At 43.8% G+C, this 19,069-nt stretch overlaps 1 protein-coding gene across 15 annotated transcripts in view; it reads right to left on the minus strand.

Moving 5' to 3' along the window:
- GAB1 (GRB2 associated binding protein 1) overlaps positions 1-19,069 on the minus strand; it is a 125,593-nt gene that overhangs the window by 65,323 nt on the left and 41,201 nt on the right. For 2 of the 15 annotated variants that reach the window (XM_069556822.1, XM_069556816.1), the window contains exon 1: positions 15,654-15,753. The exons of 11 other annotated variants lie outside the window; for them this stretch is intronic. The gene's annotated coding sequence lies outside the window, so the exon portion shown is untranslated. Of the gene's footprint in view, positions 1-15,653; positions 15,819-19,069 lie in introns of those variants that run through there. 2 more of the 15 variants (XM_069556824.1, XM_069556819.1) reach the window with 2 other exon arrangements.

A 19,069-nucleotide genomic window follows, 5' to 3' on the forward strand; every position in this document is an offset into this window, starting at 1 on the left:
GGATATAAGCTATTATTTGTTTTTGTCATTTTGGTGGGGGAAAAATAAAAACTGAGAAACAGTCTCACTTCTACTTTCTTTGCTATCAACTTTGGACCATCGGCTTAAAATAAACACAGCTATTTTCAGTGGTTAGGCAAAGGGTTACTTATCAAAACAAAAACCAATGCCAACTCACATATGAGCATTACTTGAGTACAAAAGAGTCTAGAGTAAGTTATTTGTCAAGTCTAAAATTGTAGGTTTTTAAAAATATTATGGACAGACTCGGGCCATTATTTCGTTCCTTCTGTTTCTTAACAACTGCTAAATGCACAAGAATAAAAGAACGTGGAGGTCATTTTTCTCAGCATTTAAAAACATTTGCTCTAATACGAGATCTTTACTCCCAACTTGACTTGGCTGTCTTCAAGAATCTGTGCATTTCTTCTGTTGAGAAAAGTTGCTTACTTAATAGTTCATTTCTTTTCCCTTAAGTACCTTTTTTTTTTTTTTTAAATTGGAGCATAGTAGGCATCCCAGGTGGCTCAGTGGCAAAGAATCTGAGACACAGGTTCAGTCCCTGGGTCGGGAAGACCCCATGGAGAAGGGAATGGCAACCCGTTCCAGTATTCTCGCCTGGGAAATGCCATGGACAGAGGACCCTGGTGGGCTATAGTCCCTGGGATCGCAAAAGGGTCAGACACAGCTTAGTGACTAAACAATAACAAAATAGTTGCTTTAAAACGTAGAGATGTGGGTGGACTGAGAGGCTGTCATACAGAGTGAAGTCAGAAAGAGAAAAACAAATATCGCATATTAATGCATACATGTAGAATCTAGAAAATGGTACAGATGACTCTGTTTGAATTACTTCCTTTAAAATGCAGAAACTCTTGCATTTCAACTTTGTCTTTTCTTTGGCAATAGTGACAAGTCAGAGATAACCTCAGAGAATATTTATGTAATTTTTTTCCTTTACATAGCACAAGGCCTTCCCTGGTAGCTCAGATGGTAAAGAATCTGCCTATAGTGGAGGAGACCTGGGTTTGATCCCTGGGTCTGGATTGGGAAGATCCCCAGGAAAAGGGCACGGCTACCCACTCCACTGTTTTTGCCTGGAGAATCCCATGGACACAGGAACACAAAGTGTATCTTTGAAAGAGAAAACTCAAGATGAATAAGGCTTCTCTGTGCAACTCTTCTGTCTTTTCTGTGCCTTGAAATAACTTCTTGCTCCTAGAAAAAGTTTCTCTAGAAGCTACTGTCCTTTGTCCTTGCCTAGTAAGCGAAGGGGTTAAGTTTAATTTACAGAGCGGGCCTTTCAAGAAGAGCACAGCTAATCAGCCTTCCCTCCCTTTCAGCATATCTCTACCCCTTCTGCATCTTTCTTCCCACCCTTGCTACTCTCCCTCTAGGCTCACCTAGATTTGTGGTTTAAAGGATCCCTTCCTTCAAAAAGCAGCTAACCTCTTGGTGGTGGTTTAGCTGCTAAGTTGTGTCCAATTTTGGCAACCCCATGGACTGAAACCAGTCAGGCTCCTCTGTCCATGGGATTTCCCAAGCAAGAATACTGGAAGGGGTTGACATTTCCTTCTCCAGGGCATCTTCCTGACCCAGGGATTGATTCTTGCATGGCAGGTGGATTCTTTACCGACTGGGCCACCAGGGAATCCCATTAGGGCTGACCTCTCAGGGGACACACAAATTATGTGCTGCAACAGCTTTTTCATTCCTTTCCCCTAGAGCAAGGATATTGAAACCCTTCTTTGAGAAGTTATAAAGTTCCTTCAGGTTTTAACATCGTATAGGAAAACCCGAACAAATTTTTGGCCAACCCAATTATTTTTCAATAACTAAATAATGGTTGCATTGATTAAGCCCTGCTCCCCCAGGTATGTTTTCCCACCCTTCTATTATGAATGCCTGGATCCATGCCACCCCGTTAGAAATTCCACTTCCAGCCTCTCAGGCAGCCAGATGTGGCCAGGTGACTTAATTCTCCCAAAGGGAGGGTGACCCCAGAGGTGTGTAGCTTTTCTGGGGCTGGGCCTGAAGATATGGGCATGGCACCTCCGCACTCTTTCCCCTCCCCCCAAGTTTGGACATAGAAGTGCTAATTACCTTGCTCTGACCATGCAGATGGACTCTATGATGTGGGGGAGGATGGAGTCACAAGGAAGAAGGAACCTGGGTCTTGCAGAACAATTTCGCAAGGAGCATGACTGCCTTTCTTTGCAAGCCTGGATGCACTAAGTAAAGCTGTATCTTCTTTAATTCCCTGCATTTTGGGGTCTCTTTGTTCCAACAGCATGGGTTTGATCACAATCGCCACAGCACTGCTACATAGCAGTACATTTTCCTCTGAGGTAAATAAAGTCACTGTTCCCAGTTTCCAGATGAAGAAACACAGACTTAGAGGACTAAGTGACTCCTTCCAAGCACAAAAGCATGGCGAACTGATCAACAGGTCTGTTCAACACAAACGCCCACCCACTACACTACAGTGTCCACTACAGACCATTTTATAAACCATCTCACTCTGATTGAGATTTTTCTGCTCTGTTATCTCTTACATATCCAGAACAGATATATTATCATCTCAAAATGAAGGGGTATCAATTATATTTGGTGTGCTCATTGATACTTAATTTATTGCCTGTTGAAGATTAAAATTTATAGAAACCCGCCCCCACCCGCCCCAAAGCTTAGCGCCAAAGAATTGATGCTTTTGAACTGTGGTGTTGAAGAAGACTCTTGAGAGTCCCTTGGACAGCAAGGAGATCCAACCAGTCTATCCTAAAGGAGGTAAGTTCTGGGTGTTCATTGGAAAGTAAAAGTGAAGTTGCTCAGTCATGTCTGACTCTTTGCGACCCCATGGACACCAGGCTCCTCCGTCCATGGGATATTCTAGGCAAGAGTACTGGAGTGGGTTGCCATTTCCTTCTCCAGGGAATCTTCCCCACCCAGGGATCAAACCCAGGTCTCCCGCATTGTAGACAGACGCTTTACCGACTGAGCCACCAGGCTAGCTTGGAAGGACTAATGTTTAAGCTGAAACTCCAATACTTTGGCCACCTGATGCGAAGAGCTGACTCATTTGAAAAGACCCTGATGCTGGGTAAGATTGAGGGCAGGAGAGGAAGGGGACAACAGAGGATGAGATGGTTGGATGGCATCACTGGCTCAATGGACATGAGTTTGGATAGATTCCAGGAGTTGGTGTTGGACAGGGAGGCCTGGCATGCTGCAGTTCATGGGGTTGCAAAGAGTCAGACACGACTGAGCAACTAAACTGAACTGAACCCCCCCTAAACTTCAATGGAATCAGACAGAAGGCCAAGTTGAAAGAGGCTTCTGGTTGAAACTTTACTTCCTTTCCAAAATTCTAGGATCTGACCCACAAAGCCCAGATCTGTACTTCCACTCAGTGCTCCCACAAAGGAAAAATTCATAATGAATGCACTTTGGCTATGTTTAGTATCTTGCTTATTACGAAAGGGGCCATGAAACCCTTACCTGACACTGGAGTGTTCCTTTCAGTAATAATAAGGCCACACACCTTCATTCCTAACAAACCTTTAAACCTATAACCAAGAGACATGCCAGGGATGTGTGTATTGGAGGAGGTTGGCAGGGTGAGGGAAGGAGGGGTACTGGAAGGATAAGCCTCTTTTGTCTTTCCATGTCACCTCTGGAAAAAATCATTTTGCTTTAGAATCCATTTCATCTTCCAGAAAGTTCTTATGATTAAGTGCCAGAGTCGACTTACCTATTCCTTCAACATGTACGGATTGAATATTTACTGTTTGTTGATGACTGTGCCAGGCTCTAGACACAGAATAGTAAGTACAAGACAAGTTAGGAGATAGAAGGTGGTTTTTTTAATCCTAACTTAAGCTTGAGTAAAAATTATAGAATAAGTTGTTTCATTCTTTAAGAATGGCAAAATGCATAGATTATAAGAAAGGAAGACCCCTCCCTTCCATCCTTGCCAACAGCCTCCATCAGAGGGGGCTATCAGCACTGCCTGTAGATGTGCTTTAGTTATCAGCTCTCGGGACGTTTCTGGCGGTCCAGTGGTTAGGACTCCGGCTTTCACTGTCAAGGGCCAGGGTTTGACTCCTGGTCAGGGAACTAAGATCCCTCAAGCCACATGGCTCAGCTTAAAAAACAAACAAAACGCATTCAAATACTACTTCAGGTCTGAAGAAAACAATTCCACAGTGTAGTGATCTTTCTCCAAGAACTCGCTTAAAAACTGCTCTGAGTTAGATCTTAAGTGGCACTTACGTTCCATGGAATTATTACAGCCCTGTTTTCATTTGCACCTAAATTCCTCCAGGTCAGTCAGCGCTCTCTTTCATGTGAGGCATTCACTTGTAAAGAGCATCACTAGACCACTGACTGGCTCAGAGACCCGACAGCTTCTGCGAGACCAGACACACAGACAGGATGACTCTTAATCCTGCACGGAAGGAGCAAACGCCGAGCTGGGAGAGATCATGGAAGTGCTAGAAGCATTAGAGGCGGGAGAGCTTCTCAGGGTGGGAGACAGCGCCCAGCTGGAAAGGAAATTTAAATGTGAAAAGCATCAAAAGGAAGACAGCCCCTGTATCTGCCCAGCTGTGAACATGCCTACCCGGTACCATGGCCTCGATCCCCAAAGCCAGCCTTTCAACAGTGTGAGGCTGAGGAAACAACAGGAGCAGGACTTCCCTGGTGGCCCAGTGGCTAAGACTGCACTCCCAACGCAGGGGACCCAGTCTGGATCCCTGGTCGAGGCACTGGATCCCACACGCTGAAAGTAAAGATCCCAAGTGCTGTGACTAAGAACTGACTCAAATAAATATATAAACATTTAAGTATTTTTTAAAAGATGACGACAATGGGAGCAAATTCATGGAGGTGGCCAAGTGCAGACTGGGCACAAGGCATTTCTGTGAGGCTGGAGACTGGAGTGTGTGTAAGGCTGTAAGGAAAACAGGATAGGAAATCAGGTCTAGGGCCAAAGAGTGGAACGATCTGGAGTGACCAATCAAGGAGCTGGGTCAGTACTGAGTAGCTAGTGATACCCCCTCGAAGTCCTTTCAAGGGGAGGAACATGAAAGCCACATTGAAAGGAGTTCCCTTGGATGTTTGGAGGCTGAGGTTCTGTGCAGGGGAACCAGTGAAGAGACTGGGAAAAGAAGAGCCACTGGTGGCCGCAGTGGGAAGGCAGCAAGCGTCAAGTGCAGGCAGAGGAGTGGTTAAGACTCTGCCTTCCAATGCAGGGGGCACAGGGTCAATCCCTGGTCAAGGAACTAAGATCCCATATGCTGCACGGTGCAGTGAAAAAAAAAAAAAGAGGAGTGGGCTGCGGGAAGGGAGAGGGGGTACTTGAGATACGAGGCTCTGCTTTAAAGATGGAAGCTGACTTCAGGAAGCCATCTCCTGTCTTCACCCCCTTCACCTCCACCAGGCTCCTTCTTACCGGGCTCCTTATAGCTTTCCCAATACTGCTTCTTCAACTACTACCTGCATACCCACCCACTGTCCCAGGGGTCATCAGTCTTCATAAGATTCAACTCCTAACTCTGCATCTCCAAGGCAGTGACTTACCTGCTTACCAGAGCCTGCAGATTGCCCCCCTAATAGTCACTTCCCCCTTTTCTATAGGGGAGGTCAGCAAACCTCTGGAAAGCACCAGGTAGTCAATACTTTAGCCTTGGGGCTTCCTCAGTGGCTAAGTGGTGAAGAACTTGCCTGCCAATGCAGGTTCCATCCCTGGTCTGGGAAGATCCCACCTTCTACAGAGCAACTAACCCATGCACCACAACTACTGAGTCCAAGTACCCTACAGCCCAGCTCTGCAGCAAAAGAAGCCGCTGCAATGAGAAGCTCCCGCACCAGAACTAGAGAAGAGTCCGCACATCAGCAAAGGACCAGCGCGGCCAAAAATAAACCATCAGAATTATTTTTAAAATACTTTAGGCTTTACAGGCTGGAGACGGCAATGGCAACCCACTCCAATACTCTTGCCTGGAAAATCCCATGGACGGAGGAGCCTGGTGGGCTGCAATCCATGGGGTCACTAAGAGTCGGATACAACCGAGCGTCTCCACTTTCACGTTTCACTTTCATGCACTGGAGAAGGAAATGGTAACCCACTCCAGTGTTCTTGCCTGGAGAATCCCAGGGAGGGCGGAGCCTGGTGGGCTGCCGTCTCTGGGGTCGCACAGAGTCGGACACGACCGAAGTGACTTAGCAGCAGTAGCAGCAGCAGCAGGCTTTGCAAGCAATTGAGATCTCTCTCACAACTCCTCACCTCTTCCGTGGTGATATGAAAGCAGTTGCTGACAATTCATAAATCAATGGGTGTGGCTGTGTTCCTGTACAATTTGTTTTCAAATTTTTATTGATTTTTACTGAGGTATAGTTAGGTAGACTGAGGTATATACAATGTTATATTAGTTTCAAGTGTACAGTAAAGTGATTAAGTTTTACATACATACATACATACATATATGTATACATATTCTTTTTCAAACTCTCTTCCATTATAGGTTACAATAGGATATTGAATTCTCTGTGCTATCCAGTAGGACCTTGCTGTTTACCTAGTCTATATACAACAATAAGTGTATATTCTAAACTTCTAATTTTCCTCTGTACCCTCCACCATCCCCTTTGGTACCCAAAAGCCTACACAATTTTATTTACAATTACTGGTAACTGGCTGATTTGATGCTCAGGCCATTGTTAGCCAGCTCCCGTTCTACAGTACCAGAAGTTTCCACAGGGTGTCTGGCTTGCTAAAGATGACATTTTCCAGCCTCTCTTACAGCTAGCTGTGGCGGCGTGACAGTTTAGGGTGTGAGTGAAAATGATCTGTACCACATGTATATCGTGTCCCTTCTCAGGGCTGAAAAGAGGTCAGGCTGAGTCACCTTGACTATGAAGAGGGGGACTCCCACAGAATGGCAGAGAAACAAGACAGAAGGAATCTGTCTGTTGAGGTTCCCTGCCAGTCCTCCAGGAAGGACCATGTGGACTGTTTTGAGATAGAGAAAGAAAAAGCCCCCAACCTTTTAACTGAAGTCATTGTATTTTGAGGCATCTCTTTATAAAGCTTTGCATAGTCAAGTTTAGCTCAGTGCACAAAGAGACTGTATTCAGCAAGGCTGGGCTACTGAATGATCGATCAATCATCAATCAAGAACCCACACAGTGGTTGGATGACTCAGAACAAATCTATCAATCATCGAAGCACGCATCTATCATCATCATGGGAACCAATACTGAGCAAAAGCTTACTCTGGCCCATGCACTTACAGAATATGCGCTCACTTATCTTGAAAGCAATTCTTCTCATCAGTGTTTACAGACGAGGCTCAGAGAGATTACAACATATGCTTGTAGCCACACTACTCCTAAGTAGCTGCACAGATATATAAACAGGGATACAGGATTCTCCGGCACATTCTTTTGCTCCCACCAGCAGCTCCCTCGTGTCCAGGACAAGTCACAGTAGTCAAGTCCAGGGTGATTTTTAGAGATGGCTCTGCGACTGCAGGCTTCAGTACTCAAACTGAAAAGTGCCATGAAGATCTGGTGACTGACGACTCTGTTTGGTTTCATCACTACTCCCCTCCACAAGCCAAGTATGCCAGAAGGACACAAGGTTACGTGACTTACCCAGATTCCTCCGATACAGTTTGAGAACGTCAGAGTGCGGATTTCATGAGACAGCCACAGGGGCTGCCAAACTCGGCTTCAGCTCTGCCACCACCTCCTCCTTCGCTGCCCATTAGAAGTTAACTGTCTCGACACCTGCTACCCCAGGCTGAAGGGAGCCTATGAAGCCCTTTCAGAATATGCCAGAGGAGGGGAAGAGCTTCTCTTCTCTCCAGGAAAGGGTGAGCAAGGCTGCCGACGTTTGCTGTTGACCCTGAGCGGTCAGGTGGAGCAGCCGTCTCTGCTGGGGGCTTGGCATCCATCATGGGGACCATCTGGCTCTGTTTCCCTGCCTGCACAGCCTTTCCGGTTCTGTGCAGCCAGGAGGCTCAGGGAAAGTCAAGTTCACCCCCAAATTACAGCCTAGTCAACACTAGGTGAACCCAAAATTCAGGTGAAAAAGATTTTAATCTTATTTCAAGTTTAAAAGGAAGAACTATTTCAAAATTTGTTTTTTGGTTTTTTTTTTCTTCTATTTGGTCTTGCCATGTGACACGTGAGATCTTAGTTCCCTGACCAGGGATCGAACCTGTGCCCCTTGCAATGGAAGTGTAGAGTCTTAACTACTGGACTGCTAGGGATGACCCTAGTCTGATTTTTTTTTTTTAATAAAATAAGTTCATTTTTAGAAAACTTCACTTGTTTAATCAGCTGTGGATGGCTAATCAAAAGTTAAGTACTATAATTAGTTGTTACTATTCCAAGAACTACATAAAGAAAATGTTTTGTTACAGAAATGTTTATCTTGAGTAAAGCACAAAATTAACATGTTCTCAATTACTTTTTTAATGCACTTTTTTCTTTGGCACATTATTTAATAAGTATTTTCAGAACCAAACTACAATGGAAGACAAACTGTGCAGCTATTTAACACCATATTTTCAAAGAGTATTTTTGGGATGTGAAAAAAGTTCTTACATATATTGTTAAGGTTCTTTTTTTTTTTCTTTAAAAAAAGCAGGTTTCAAAAATGTTTACAGACAATTTTGCAGAATAACTACCTATCCATATAAATAAGCATAGAAAATTAGTCTGGAAGTAAATACCTCAATATTTTCATAGCAGTTTTTCTCTGAGTGGTAAAATTGTAAGTAATTTTTATTGTCATCTGAGCATTTTCAAGATTTTCCAACATATCATAAAATATGTTTTTAAAAGAGTTGGACTATATAAATAGCATGACACTAAAAGCAAAGCTCTCTCCTTTCACTGCATTCTGTAAAAAGATGCAGAATATGGCTTAGGCAAGCTATTTCATGCCCAAACCATATAGAAAAATCTCAGAAACTCCCATATGAAAGACCAAATCTCAGTGCTGTACCAATAAACATTTCAGAAACATCAGAGGGGCACCATAACATATGGAGACAGGAAGCCACTGGGGAGAGGGACCAGATTCATTACACCCACAGCTATTATCTACGTTTTATCTCCACTAAATTGACATTAAAAATGGAGTAGGCAGTGCGTATAGCACTCAGACACCTGTGACATATCATTATGGAAGAAAAATATTTCCAGGAATTCAAATTCCCTAGTACTGCTTTACAGATTGAGAAAACAGCAGAAACACAACTGTGAAACTGAAAAGAAATACATGCCTGTCACAATTTAGCCACTGCTAAGACCAACTAGAAATCAGTTTCTATTTCACAAAGGGAGTTACTAAAACCACAGAAAACCCCCACAATTAGGGAACAAAAGTCAGAATCAAGTTTAACCCTGGAGGATGTTGTCTCCCACCCCTAGCTGCAATGCCCATCAGGGCCCAGAGACACACATTTGTTTGTGGATATGAAAAGAAAAAAAAGGGACTGTCAAGGCTCCAGCTAACAAACCATTGCCCCAAGTTTCACACTAATGGTCATATGACCCCTCAAGTGCTGTTTCTCAGACAAACAGTCTCTTCTTTCGTAAAGTCAACGAAACACCAGAAAGGCCTAGGCCGACAAGCTCCAGTACTTTTTAAATGACGGAATCTCTTAACAGAGGAAAACAGGACTTTGAGAGAAATATTTCAGGAAAAGTGAAGGTAGGGAGGCTCAGGAAAATGTCTGATAAAATTCCATTGCCTTTCCAAAACAACAAAAACATCGTTTCCCAAGCCCCTAACACAAAAGCAGAACAGAAAATAAAAGCGTGTTCTCAAGCAACATGATATGTGAGAAAAACACACTTTCACTCACTATTTCAACGAATATTTTCCCCACAGGGCTACATTACTTATAGAGAAAGAAAAAGACAATATAGAGTGAACAGTCCTCAAAGGTCACATCTATTTATATATACACACACTCCAGACATATACAGCTTCATGGATAAATTTTACCTGCCTTCAATAAACTGAAGAGAAGATTTTCAACCATAAAACAACAATGGAGCAAGATGTACAGCAAATCAGCGTTAGTCTGTCTAAATCGAAAACAAGTAAAATGACCGCTGAAAGAAGAGATAAGAGGTTTGTAGGGTAAGAGAAAAAAAAAAATTTACTAAGATACTACATAAGATTCTGGTCCATCAGCATCAGTTACGAAGAAGATGGCAAACACACCTTTCGTGCCTAGAAGGACCGCTTCGCCGTACCTCTGATATCCATTATCCTATTCAGGACCAGCCCAGGAAAGTAATATACGCCCTCAGAAACACTGGCCTGGCTGGCACCCAAGTCAGTGACTTCAACTGCTCCACATTAATAACAAAAGCTGTACAGAGTGGACAGGCGGGGAGAGAGATGAAAGACCAGAGCAGACTTCTAAGAGCAAATCTATCTGGTGTGCTAATTGTTGGCCAAACCCTGATCCTCCTTGGTGGAAAATAATCTGGTCTCTTTGTAAAGCCTACAGTCATTTCATGCAACGGTTTTAAAGTTTGCATGACGCTCTAAGAACAACAACAAAAGATTTTCATGGTAATAGACTGCATGGACTTGTTACGTACCAGAAACTGTTGTGTGCGCTGCACACAAATTAGCACATGAGATTTCTCTGACGGAAGTGCTTACTAGCCTTAGTTTACAGATCTGCGAACTGAGGCACTGAAATGATGAGTGACGTTCCCGAAGATCACAGTGCTAGTACGGGTGAACCCAGGCCCTTAGGCTCTGGTTGGCCAATGACTTACCCATGACACCAGGCTACCCTGTGCTAAATCCTGCTGGTGCCTCCAGCCCTCTGGACCTTAACCCAGGGATCCCCAGCCTCTGGGATCTAATAATGGCTGATGATCTGAGGTGGAGTTAATGTAATAATAATGTTCACAATAAACACACAGTGCTTGAGTCATCCCGAAACTATCCTCCCCCTCCCTGGTCTGTGGAAAAATTGTGTCTTCCACGAAACCAGTCCCTGGTGCCAAAAAAGACTGCGGACCGCCGAGCTCTCAAGACACTGCTACCCCACAGGCTGCAACTGTGCGGCTGCTTTCTGGCTGCTCCAGGGGCTGGAAGGGAAGGGCAGAGAGCTACCTTCCACAGAGGGCCCTACTTTATGTCAGCCCCTTCAGAAAAGAGGAAAGTTCTCTTCTATCCTATGAGTGGCTCAGATGGTAAAGGATCTGCCTGCAATGCAGGAGACCACGGTTCGATCCCTGGGCTGGGAAGATCCCCAGGAGAAAGCAACGGCAGCCCACTCCAGTATTCTTGCCTGGAGAATCCCATGGACTGAGGAGCCTGGTGGGCTACAGACTGTGGGGTTGCAAAGAGTTGGACATGACTGAGCGACTAAGCACACACACACACACACATGCACACACATATCCTATGATCTCAGCATTGTTATTGTAATTCCCACTGTACAGAAGAAAATCAGATTCTGAGGTTAAGTATCCTGCATGAGGCTAGTGAGAAGCAGTGCTGGCATCTGAACCTAAATCTGTTTTTACCTGCTCTGTGTTCCCACCACTACAGAAGGCATCTCCTGCCTCAATCACAGATTCATCCCTTAACTGGTGGATGCATCCAACAGCCACAGGTGAACTCCCTGATTTTAGCTAATTGTTTCACAAATGAATGCTGCCTGGATGATCAGGAGGAAAACCAAGGGAAAAAAAGGGCAGTAAAAGTCCAACACAGCAACCAAAAAAAAAAAAAAAAACCCTCTTACACTGCAGAAAATTCCAATTAATTAGCAGAAAGCACATTTTCTGTGTACATACTCAGCACTGCTGCAGAATGAATTATCAATGTACAGAACTGGATATTTCTGGTGTACATAACCTCTGCCAATCATATTACCTTTTAAACGCACTGGAAGAACTCGCTATGGAAAAGAATTCTGTGATCAAATCCCTCTGTAAAGTCAAAAACTTCTTTACATTCTCTAAGTCAGGGGTTCCCAACCTCTAGGATCTAATGCCTGATGGTCCGAGGTGGAGCTGATGTCATAATAATAGAAATAAAGTACACCAGAAATGCAATGTGCTTGTACCATCCACAAACCAGTCCCCTCCCCCAACCCATGGAAAAAAATGTCCTCCACGAAACTGGTCCCTGGTGCCCAAAAGGCAAGGAACCGCTCCTCTAAATCTTTGAATATTCAAAAGCAGGCATATTCTATTTTACTAATGAGGTGTACAACAATCCAAATTATTTTATATTCTGCCTTAAAATGGAAGAAATAGACCATTATATATTTCCCCACTTTTTCCAGCCTGTGGTTCTCTAAAGTTCAAGTTGCCAATCACACATCAGCATATAAATTAAGATCTATATCTTAGCTAAGAGTTTCTTGAAATGAAAAGAATAAAAGGGATGAAAAGATTGATGATTAAAAGCTGCAGGAGACTGTGATTCACAAAAGGTACAGATATGAAGGCTTCAGATCTCGATATCCTCACTTTATGGATAAGAAAACTAAGGCCCCAGAAGTAAATGATCTTTTCTAAATTTTCACTAGAATCAGTAGGAGAAACACTAATATCCAACTCAGTGGTGCTGCACGGTCCAGAATGGGCTCCCTTAATGATGTGAGATAATATAGCATTGCCAGCTCTAAAAGGGCAGAAACTGTGTCACGGTTTCTGCAGCTCCTACAAATTGTTTTGCTTAATAAATAGTAGTAATTCTGTCTACAGTGGGAGAAGGGAATCAGAGGTGGTATGGTAGGCTACCTGCTACTTCACTTCTGATCTTTATAGACTGTTAGGAAGATCCTGGGATTTCAGCGAACAGCTGGGCAAATGTTGCACAGAGAAGAGAGAGGGTGTGTGAGTGTGCTAATAAGTTGTGTCAGTTGTGTCCGACTCTTTGTGACCCCATGGGCTGAAGCTCGTCTGGCTCCTCGGTCCATGGGATTTTCCAGGCAAGAGTACTGGAGTGGGTTGCCATGCCCTTCCCCAGGGGATCTTCCCTCCCCAGGGAGACCCAGATGTAGTGCCTTAAGGACATCCTTTGAAAGGGCTCAAGATCTGAAGCCATGAAAACACTCATACATCGGTTTACTTGTCCAGCTCAAGGTTTCTCTGCTCCTGATCTCTATGACTGCTTCCAACATTAAATGTTATTCTCTTTAGGTCTGAAATTTATAACTTTGACACGAATAACAATATTTTACTAAGCCCCTTTTAATGTGCCTCTTTGGTGGGGTACTGTGACTTTTACACATTACAAATAGTCCCACCTGACCTGGCCCAGTGAATGAGGTGGGGGATAGGAAAGACTGGCTTTGCAAGGGCCATTGAGCCCCCATTTCCTTTCCTAATACCACTTCCCCCAGAAAAGCTCCTGGGTGGGGGATGAGGCCCACAGCACTTTGAGTTTTACCTCTAGTATCAGAGTCTAGGACCAGGTTTGTACCATTAAAAATAACATTCACCAGGCTGTGGTCCCTCCGGACAGGCTGCCCCTGTTTGATGTCCAGTGAAGCTTTGAGCAGAAGGGGGCCCCTCCTGCAAGCTGGTCAGCTGCAGGGGCTGCCGACACTGCAGAGCTGGTCTGAGTCCAGAGGCGCGGGTCACAGAGAGGCCAGGGCCACTGGGAGGCCAGCCTGGAGTGGGAGCCCGGCTCTGTAACCTGAAACTTGAGAAGGTGATTAAGAAAGACATACTCAGACAAGGAGAGAACGGGAGCGGTTTGGAGCCTGGAAAACTGACAGCATGAGAGAGTGACTACTTAGGAAATTCCAACTAACCATCTCAGAAAGCAAATGCTATTGTCTCCCAGAGAAACTAAAAGAATGTCTACTTATTCTGTCTGTGAGCTATCTGGGATCTCATTCGTCATTAAACATCAGGAGTGTTGCTACCAATACAAGGGTGTCAGGAAAAAGAAAACAGCCTGGTCACAGGACTCTCACAGTTGAAGAAAAGAAGAGCAGAACTTACATTGTGTCTCTGTGTGTTAATAGAACTCTACAGTTTACAAATCACCTTCCTGGGCACTTTCTACTCTGATCGCTTCTGATCCCTACAACTACTTCACGACATTTGAATAAACCGAAAGTCCGAGAGGCTGACTTACTGCTCTAAGAGGTTCAAACTGCTACGGAAAAGGTCTTTAGGTTCACCTGGGGCTCTTTCACCTTGCCAAGTCTCTTTAGAACTACTTTTCCTCAAAATCCACCTTTGAAGAGAAAACAAATGTATTCTTATGCATTAATTTTTTTTGCAGTTCTAATGTCTAGCACTGAAACAGGCTAGAGGTTGAAAATCATTAAGCAGCATTCGTTTTTTAAATTTATCTTATTGAAGTATAGCTGATCTACAAAGTTGTGTTAATTTCTTCTCTAAAGCAAAGTCACACATACATCGATATACTTTTCCATATTTCTTCCCATTATGGTTTATTACAAACTACTGAATATAGTTTCCTGTGCTATACACTAGGACTTTGCTGTTTATCTATTCTATATAGAAGAGTTTGCATCAGTTATCCCCAAACTCCCAATCCTTTGCTTCCCCACCTCCCCTCTCCCTGACAACCACAAGTCTGTGTTCTATATTTAAACAGTGTTTTGATACTCTGCACAGCACTGTCCCTTTGCTGCAAAGCGTGTTAGTGTATGATGGGTTAACTAAGCTTCGAGGGCTAGTCTGGAAACTTTAGCATCACACATACTAACCTATTGTTTCTATGGGAAGTTCTGTGCCAAGTTCCAGTCACCTGACTTAAAATAAAAGAGAGCTTTTGGAGCATATGAACACAGCCTGAAAATAATCACCCCTGCAAACTAAAGGCATTTTCTTGGATTTAATTCTTTTCCATTTCATTTAAATGTATACAGGCATACACAGAGCCTGTTCTCATGGAGCATCATGTCCGGTATGAAAAGCTAAGAATTTCAGCACAACAGAAGAAATTTCACCAAATACTCCCACATGTGACAGTGTGGATTACATAAAGAAGTGGGAAAGTCCCCTTCTACCCCAGAACTGTGCCAAGACATCTGACATGCACATATCTGCCAGGAGTCTACAGTCTGAATCCACGTTTTAGATAAATCAGCGTAATAATGATCCAAAAAGTTTAGAAACGACTTCTTGCCAGAAGAACTGCTTTACAGCCCCTCAAAAGATCTGTTCTGAGAAAAATGTCTCCCTGCCAAGGATTTCAAATGCTAAAAGCAGAAGGATAAGTTTCCAGTACTGAATTTTCAACAAACGACCCAACATATTACATGGTTGAAAGTTCTCTCATCAAGAATCACGGTGCCGATTTAAGAAGATTTTTTATAAGTCCAGCATATATGAAAAGATACATCGGAATAGCCTTGGGACCACTGGGTCTATTCAAGGACACAGATAACCAGAACATTGGGATAAATTCCATTATCCGGTTCTCCTGATGCCTTTTGATTCTTTAAAGACGGATTTATCCACGGTTTTTCAGAAAAGTTTCTGCTGCGTGGATTCAGACGTGGATTATGCTTAAACCAAACTGAAACCACAAGAAAGCGCAATCAGGTGGAATCTAAACATGATACTCTCAACCAAAAGTTGAGTCAGTCAGTCGTATTTCACCCTACCTCAGATAGGAGGGAACACGTGGACCCATGCCCCAGGGTCCTGCCACTTCTCTTCTGCCCTCACTCAGGAGAGTCCTTCCAGCAGAATCTTGAAAAAGACAGACTAAGAATGATAGGGAGCGAAACAAAAGGCAGCTTACACGCATGAGAAACTCCGAATTGCCCAATTTCAGTCCCCAAGCGTCTCAGTCGGCCGATCCTCTGTAATTTTTGATGAAGTACAACATAAACCTCTTTAAAGCTGTTTGTAGTCAAAAGGTACAAAGTGTGAGAACTGAACCCTCTTGGTTATTGAGATGAGTCTTAAAATAACCACAGCAGTTAACACTTAATTCAGTGTTCTTGCCTTTCTGTGAGAATTCTCAGTAAGATAGAAAATACCCTTACAAAACACAACTTAACCTACAGTGGAAATAGCTCCTGGGGGAGACCACTGTCTAGCTTATCTAGATCTAAAAGCAATTCACTTTATGGAAAAGCCCAATTACTGTTACTTTAAATATTCTTCTGCTTCTTTTCATATATATGCACTTAAAACGGTCTAATATGAATCCTATGCAGCTTCACAGGGCTGTGCCAGCAATCCAGGCATATTCTAGTGGGTGTGCTCTACTCGTTTTTTAATCTAAAGAATATTCCATACATACTTTAAGTTCTTTTTTGAGTGGTGCTAGCCTTTCAATTTTCTGTGATATGAATCTTTATTCAGCTTTCTTATCTATTTCCATAAGCTTATGTTTTCTTATGAGTTGCTTCAAAGAAGATACACTTTCATAATCTGTTCAGTTCAGTTGCTCGGTCGTGTCCGACTCTTTGCGACCCCATGAATCGCAGCATGCCAGGCCTCCCTGTCCATCACCAACTCCCGGAGTTCACTCAGACTCGCCTCCATCGAGTCAGTGATGCCATCCAGCCATCTCATCCTTGGTCGTCCCCTTCTCCTCCTGCCCCCAATCCCTCCCAGCATCAGAGTCTTTTTCAATGAGTCAACTCTTCGCATGAGATGGCCAAAGCACTGAAGTTTCAGCTTTAGCATCATTCCTTCCAAAGAAATCTCAGGGCTGATTTCCTTCAGAATGGACTGGTTGGATCTCCTTGCAGTCCAAGGGACTCTCAAGAGTCTTCTCCAGCACCACAGTTCAAAAGCATCAATTATTCGGCACTCAGCCCTCTTCACAGTCCAACTCTCACATCCATACATGTCCACTGGAAAAACCATAGCCTTGACTAGATGGATCTTAGTCAGCAAAGTAATGTCTCTGCTTTTGAATATGCTATCTAGGTTGGTCATAAGTTTCCTTCCAAAGAGTAAGCGTCTTTTAATTTCATGGCTGCAGTCACCATCTGCAGTGATTATGGAGCCCCCCAAAATAAAGTCTGACACTGTTTCCACTGTTTCCCCATCTATTTCCCATGAAGTGATGGGACCAGATGCCATGATCTTCGTTTTCTTTTTTTTTTTTTTGATTTTCGTTTTCTGAACGTTGAGCTTCAAGCCAACTTTTTCACTCTCCTCTTTCACTTTCATCAAGAGGCTTTTTAGTTCCTCTTCACTTTCTGCCATAAGGGTGGTGTCATCTGCATATCTGAGGTTATTGATATTTCTCCTGGCAATCTGGATTCCAGCTTGTGTTTCTTCCAGTCCAGCGTTTCTGATAATCTGTAAACAATCTTAAATACGCCTCCAGTATAAACCAGTATTATCTCTCACACTTGTATTCTTTTTTTCTATTCACCTATTGCCCTGGGCTACAGTTTCTCAGGTACAAAAGGGTGGTGTGTGTTGGAGTTGGGGTGGGCGGTGGGGGAGAGGCGGGGAAACAAGCTTTATGATGTCGAAGTTCCCTTCCAATTCCAGAGTTTTACTGTTTGCTGGGTTTCTCTGGTCTGCATTTATCCTAGACATGAGCTCCCATAGAGCAGTGGTTCTCGGCAGGGGGAGATGGGCAGGGGGCGGGGGGCACTATTTTGCCCCCCACCAGATGTTTGGCAATGTCTGCAGACATTTCTGTTTCAGCTGGGAGTGCCATCTGCTACTGGCATCGAGGGGGTAGACACCAAGGATACTGCTACCTAAACAACCTACCACGGGCTGGAAGCCCTCCATCCAAGAACCATCTAGGCCAGCACCATCAATAGCGTTAGAGTTGTAGGGTTACAAACTCAGGAAACTAAATGATCATCATATTCAGAAAGTTGGGGAAGCCACTTCCTAAAGTAGTTACTACCTTTCCTATTCCTAGACAGGCAGTTTGGGCGCTTCACCTCCTAAAAGGGAAGCAGAAAGCAACTGGGCTTATTTCTTCCTTTCTTCCTCTATTTCTCCCTTCCTCCCCCTATTTCTCTCTTCCTCTCATCCAAACCCACAGAATGATCAATGCTAGAGGCAGGATGGATAAGCCCTGGTCCCTCCCTGCCTTCACCTAGTGAAGGAGGCAGAAAAGCAACAGTGGTCAGTGCTCTGGATGTAGCAAGACGTGATGTGGCTTGCAAAAGCCCACAGATTCTTTCAAAGACCTGTGAGGTATGAAATCTTCCTTTAATCAGCAGATCTGCCAAGGAGCTTTCACTGGCAAGTTTTTAAACAGATGAATTCAACTAGAAAAACTCCGTTCCACTGAGAAGATGTTTTTCCATCTACCAAAATGATGAAAGTTGTTTCTCAGCCATGAAGAGCAGCTTCATCTTTCTAAAGGAACATATGATCAAATGCACCTCCAGGGAAACCAACAGTATTCCAAGGATTGCTGGGTGCTCAGTTCATCCCAGCATCTTTTTGTGGGAAAAGGTGAGTAAGGAAGGTCCAAAGTTCAGAGCTGTGACTGTACCATGGGAACCACTGCTTTCTAGGATACTCTGGGAGGTATCCAAGGGAACCATACAATATTTCTTCCAAACCAAGGCACTTCTGAGAGCGAGTTACACCAGGATACAGTACAAACCAGGATCAATGTTCACCGAAGCCATGACTGCTACGCTGTGGTGGCTCTGTTGAATGTCTGATGGAAGACGATGCCCACAGGAACCTCAGAATATCCTCAGGCTCTGAACAAAAGTGTGACTTCCACTTTCTTAGTCAACTAACAATCAGTGATGGGCAAAAGGAAAGAAATATGATATTCAGGAGAAAGTTGACACGGTCAAATCTGGAAAATCCAAACTTACTCTGTGAATCTAAAGTATGAGGTTCCCACCGGTGTGGTCCAGATGAACAGTCTTTTCTCTGGAGCTTGTGAAAGGCAACAAAAACTGTGAAACAGCTTCTAGTCTGTCAATTTAGATGGTATACGGATCCTCATAACATACCGACCCTCGAATACGCGCATTTCTGGTACTTGCAGTCAAGGCAAGCCCTCCGCTAAAAGCCATGTGACTTGGCAAGTTTGGTGTGTTTAACCATACTCTGGCCCACTCTG

Source organism: Ovis canadensis, chromosome 17 (genome assembly GCF_042477335.2).
Source record: "Ovis canadensis isolate MfBH-ARS-UI-01 breed Bighorn chromosome 17, ARS-UI_OviCan_v2, whole genome shotgun sequence".
Classification (NCBI taxonomy): domain Eukaryota; kingdom Metazoa; phylum Chordata; class Mammalia; order Artiodactyla; family Bovidae; genus Ovis; species Ovis canadensis.